Source organism: Schistocerca americana, chromosome 3, assembly GCF_021461395.2.
Source record: "Schistocerca americana isolate TAMUIC-IGC-003095 chromosome 3, iqSchAmer2.1, whole genome shotgun sequence".
NCBI lineage: Eukaryota > Metazoa > Arthropoda > Insecta > Orthoptera > Acrididae > Schistocerca > Schistocerca americana.
The window spans coordinates 415071718-415077717 of record NC_060121.1 but is presented as its reverse complement, the minus strand read 5'-3'; positions in this window follow the sequence as shown (position 1 = coordinate 415077717).

Genomic DNA, 6000 nt, shown 5'->3' with positions numbered 1-6000 from the left:
GTTATGATATTTCCATATTAATTATAGCAAAGACAGACATGCAGAACGTTTAGTGTGCACTATACGCTAATTGCGTAAAATTATAACTCCAAGGAGCACGTGAACAAATGAAATCAATCATGAATACGTAGAATCATACAGATAATTTTCTGGTGAAGTACTGTAATGCCCACAGCACTTCATATTAGTGCTGCATTCGTTAATATGAGTTTTTTCACGGTCTGATTAAACAATTCAAAGACCATAAGAAAGCAACATGAATGGATCTTAATAAGGATACTTATTCACTTACCACCAGTTTTCTTGAAGCTGTTTATAAACATAGTCTGCACAAAGATACGTTATGTATTAGGAGCAGTTTTGACACATTTCACAGCTGCATTAAATGTTTTCTTACAACAATCTTTACAAAACTAATTTCTTGTAAAATTATCTTACTCTGATGCACTGAAAATGTGAAACGACGTGTAATAAACGATGGACATTCGGTTCCCTAATATTTAAATAAAGCTTTTGACAGTGTTACTCAGAAATACTGAAGCAAAAATTAGAACGCTCTGGAAAGGTTCCAGTTGTATTCTTTATCACACAGGAAAAAATTACAGAATGTTTCGTTTCATCTGATATTTGTTTGAAAACTTAACAGTTGTAGCTGTTTTGTTTTTATTGTTGTTGGTTTTTGTGTGGATGTAAACAGCCATCAGCTGGCCGTTGTGGCCGAGCGGTTCTAGGCGCTTCAGTCTGCAACCGCGCTGCTGCTACGGTCGCAGGTTCGAATCCTGCCTCGGGCATGGCTGTGTGTGATGTCCTTAGGTTAGTTAGGTTTAAGTAGTTCTAAGTCTAGGGGACTGATGACCTCAGATGTTAAGTCCCATAGTGCTTATAGTCATTTGAACCATAAACAGCCTTCCTATTCTTAACTTTCGTGTGTGTCTGCTTTGCGTTAACACTGCAAGTGGTGTGGTCATGTAAACGCTACCTAATAAAAAGAATCAGCAAATGAATATCAAATTGCGCAACTATATTGCAATTAACTTTCACCAGAAATAATTGGAAAACAATATCCTAAAGAAGCTTTCCTGTGGAACTTTGTATTGCACAGTGCAGTGAATGGTGCTACAATGCGTAACGTCACAGTACGCGTCTTGCAATTCAAACACAGAAAAACTAAGAGAGTGTACATTCCACATAAAACTGCAAACAAAATTTTGAAACAATAACTGTCCAAAATGCTTCTGTAAGAATTTATCAAAAAATTTACGCAAGGAAACTGACTAAATAAAATTCCTAACTCGAAATGGCACACAGGCGAAAATGTAACACTGCAATGTAAGAACAAGATTGTCTGGTAAAGAAATGAAACGTGGAGATGGTGGAAGTAATTGAATTTATTGAATGATGTACAAGAGACTAGCAATCAAAAACTATATTGTGAAACTCTGACTGCTCAACAGTTAGAACAATCTTTACAAAATTAATTATTACAAAAATATCTTACTCTGCCAAACAATACGTTACTGAAATGGGAAAGGAGTCGTGAATTGGTAACTCTTGAGTTCAAGCTTTGTGAGCGGATAAGTTTGGTTAATCACGTCTCCACAGTCAAACTAACTGGCCAGAACCAACGACAAAAATCATGCTAAAAATTTTCCTTTCTCAAAATAAATTAAAGGTGAGTAAGCAGCACAGCGACAACATTACCTGAATGTCTTCACGCTTCTCAAATGAATCTTTATAAAACCATCTTTCCGAAAAACATCATCCTGTGCGTTTGTATCTCTGTGTTCTGCTAGCTATTTCTAGAGCGCTCAGCAGCGTGACCAATACCAGACTCTCTCACTTACTTCTCACTGAATGCTCCACTGGCAACTCAATGCTACTGAACACGTATTATGTTAGGATATAATGATGACTTTTCTGGAGACTAGAAATCTACTCTGTAGGAATCAGCATGGGTTTCGAAAAAGACGATCGTGTGAAACTCAGCTCGTGCTATTCGTCCACGAGACTCAGAGGGCCATAGACACGAGTTCCCAGGTGTGTTTCTTGACTTCCGCAAGGCGTTCGATACAGTTCCCCACTGTCGTTTAATAAACAAAGTAAGAGCATATGGACTATCAGACCAATTGAGTGATTGGATTGAAAAATTGCTAGATAACAGAACGCAGCATGTCATTCTCAATGGAGAGAAGTCTTCCGAAGTAAGAGTGATTTCAGGTGTGCCGCAGGGGAGTGTCGTAGGACCGTTGCTATTCACAATATACATAAATGACCTTGTGGATGACATCGGAAGTTCACTGAGGCTTTTTGCGGATGATGCTGTGGTATATCGAGAGGTTGTAACAATGGAAAATTGTCCTGAAATGCAGGAGGATCTGCAGCGAATTGACGCATGGTGCAGGGAATGGCAATTGAATCTCAATGTAGACAAGTGTAATGTGCTGCGAATACATAGAAAGAAAGATCCCTTATCATTTAGTTACAATATAGCAGGTCAGCAACTGGAAGCAATCAATTCCGTGAATTATCTGGGGTACGCATTAGGAGTGATTTAAAATGGAATGATCATATAAAGTTGATCGTCGGTAAAGCAGATGCCAGACTGAGATTCATTGGAAGAATCCTAAGGAAATGCAATCCGAAAACAAAGGAAGTAGGTTACAGTACGCTTGTTCGCCCACTGCTTGAATACTGCTCAGCAGTGTGGGATCCGTACCAGATAGGGTTGAAAGAAGAGATAGAGAAGATCCAACGGAGAGCAGCGCGCTTCGTTACAGTCGCGAAAGCGTTACGGAGATCATAGATAAACTCCAGTGGAAGACTCTGCAGGAGAGACGCTCAGTAGCCCGGTACGGGCTTTTGTTGAAGTTTCGAGAACATACCTTCACCGAGGAGTCAAGCAGTATATTGCTCCCTCCTACGTATATCTCGCGAAGAGACCATGAGGATAAAATCAGAGAGATTAGAGCCCACACAGAGGCATACCGACAATCCTTCTTTCCACGAACAATACGAGACTGGAATAGAAGGGAGAACCGATAGAGGTACTCAAGGCACCCTCCGCCACACACCGTCAGGTGGCTTGCAGAGTATGGATGTAGATGTAGATGTAGATGCAGAACCAAACATCTCAATGCTTGTATTCAGACCCGCTGTGGCGTCACATGTAGACTACTGAAAATTTCTGTTTCAAATTATCTAGTATACAAATGTGATGTATGACATACCGAATAAAAGAGACCTCACACCACTTTCATCGAATACCAGAAGTAAGCTAGAAATCTTTCATAGTAGTAAACCAAATGAGTGCATAGAAATACTGCCTTCATTGACATAATTTTGTTTCGCAATAAATATCTCCGTGGGTTTCTTGCCGCAGAAGATCGCAGTGTGATCGCGACGTTTAATAAAGGCTATTCTCTCTTCCATCTACTGCCGAAGTGACGATGTTTATCAGTCCATTTTCTTACATAGGGGCATTTAAATCTCGCAACGTTCACTCTGACGACAGCTTAACCCTTTGAGTCCCAACAAATATGAAATCATACAATGTAGGCTTTCGATATTGTCTTCACTTAAAGCTTCCCGGCTGATAGGCCGTGGTCGATATGTAAAACTCTCCCCTGACGTTTCATCTCCGACTGCGGGAGACATCAAAAATGGTTCAAATGGCTCTGAGCACTATGGGACTTTACATCTGAGGTCATGAGTCCCCTAGATTTAGAACTACTTAAACCTAACTAACTTAAGGACATCACACACTTCCATGACCGAGGAAGGGTTCGAACCTGTGACCGTAGCAGCGGCGCGGTTCCGGACTGAAGCGCCTAGAACCGCTCGGCCACAGCGGCCGGCTCGGGAGACATCCTCTGACGTAAGGCGGCGAACTATCGCAGTCGGAGACGAAACGTCAGGGAAGAGTTTCATACATCAACCACGACGTATCAGCCGGGAAGTTTTATTTGAAGGAAACATGAAATCAGATATAATTTTAAAGTTTTTCCAAAAGTAACATTTATTAATATTACAGCAAGCATCGAATACAAGAAGAAATTGGCAAAAAGTGAACAGACAATTGTCTTAAGGAGTTGGTTTCACTCTGGAATTCAATTTTAAAATTTTTCACAAGATTGACCCTTACTATCGTGGTAAGCAATGGATACAAGAAGAAAAACAGAAGAAAGTTAAACAGTCAATTGCTTTAAGGAGGTGATTTCACTTTCGAACCACAAGGACATACAGGTTTCAAGAACCCATTTATTTTATGTGATATATTTTAAAGCGATTTGGCATTTTTCCGAAAGACAATCTCATATATCGATATTTCCATGAACTCATAATGTCAAACACAAATTATAGTCCTAAATAAAAACCAAAATGGGCATAAAATTTCATAAATTTATATCAAAAGTACATACTGCCCCAGTGGTTTCATTTCGAAAAACTCATTTTTACAAAAGTACAAACTCACATTTACGTTACAGCAACTTTAAATTCACTTACTTTCACTGTCAGTGATCTCCTCACTTTGATCACAATAAAAGACATTATGTCAAAATTTGCTACAATCACGTAGGATAATCTCCGCGCCGATGTTGTTTTGAACGCTGTAAGTGCTGCTACAGCTCACTACATTCGTCGGAAAGCTCAGTGTACTACTAGATATTTTTCCTTGCAATAGCATCGGCCGTTTCACGCGAAAGGCACTGGCACTTTAAAAAAAATTAGTAAAATTGTGGTTTCAGGGCGAAACCACTGGTGCTCAAAGGACCAACAGCGGTCCAGCCTGATGTTTGCGTAGCCGTGCTCCGTCGACCGATGCCCTACGAATCTAGACTGCTGCTTCTCCCGTCATTGTTTCAAAAGCTGGTTGGCAATCTGCGCTGAGGATGAAGCCCTTATCACGAGTAACATTAATCGTCGACACTCGTGCCTCGATTGCCTGCTTAATAACGCTCTCCCAGAAACCAATAGCTGAGTAGGCGACAAGACATCTTTTCCATGTCCTTTTCCCTTAAGCTCGCCCACTGCGTATTTATTTTCCTGCCCGAGTCTTTCCTTGTGTATTGCAGTCTTCGACTAGACGGGGGAAGGAGACGGTGAGGGAGATCTCCCCCCCGCCCCTCTCATTAAATAATTTCCCCGGTTCGTACAAGAAGAATTCCTTCCCTGCCAGGGGCAAATAGTTTTCTCATTTTGCTGTAAGGGCTGTTACTGCTCTTTGAAAATACAAAAAGAAACGAAATACTTTCGTTACAGACTGTACATGGTATGCGTGCGAGAAGCGTGTAAGCAAAAGTATCATACCGTTAATTCTAAGTAAGCTAAACAATAAACAGTTATTAGGTTCATTAGCTGGGTTGGCATTCAGGGTCACAATTCCAGCAGTTCTGCACCAGCAATGATGATTGTAACTTCCAGTATTCAGTTCAGTTTCTTGCAACAATGAGAGTTCTGTTGTTGGTCAGCATGGATAAATTTGTGACAAGAAAGCTTAAAGTTACAGAAGGTAATAACTGTAGTGTATTGCAGTTCGAATCTTAAGGTTTAACTTCAAGCAACGTTAATATTACAGCTTCTCAGTTAAAACCCGCACCATTGGCAGCTACACATATTAATGAAAATAGTTAGAGTAAGTGTATTACGCTAAATGCGGATGTACAAACAAAACCATGCTTTAAAATTGGAAACAAATCACTTCCGGATTTCATCAAACAGTTCTGGGAGAATTACATTCCTGTACTGCTCAAAAATACAAAATCGCGGTTCTCTTAAATATATTAATATGCACAATGGGCTAGCTTTCATTTAGGGATGAACGCAAACAACAGCAATAAGTTAAATGTGTGGTTATCAGCGCCCCAATAATGATTAAAATAAACGAATATGGATAAGAACGAAAACTGTCGTACACGCATGCACAGGAAATGACCACGCAATTACTCTATCGCACAGGCACTCTCTCATGCACTAAAACCATTTTTTTTTATCGTATGGCTA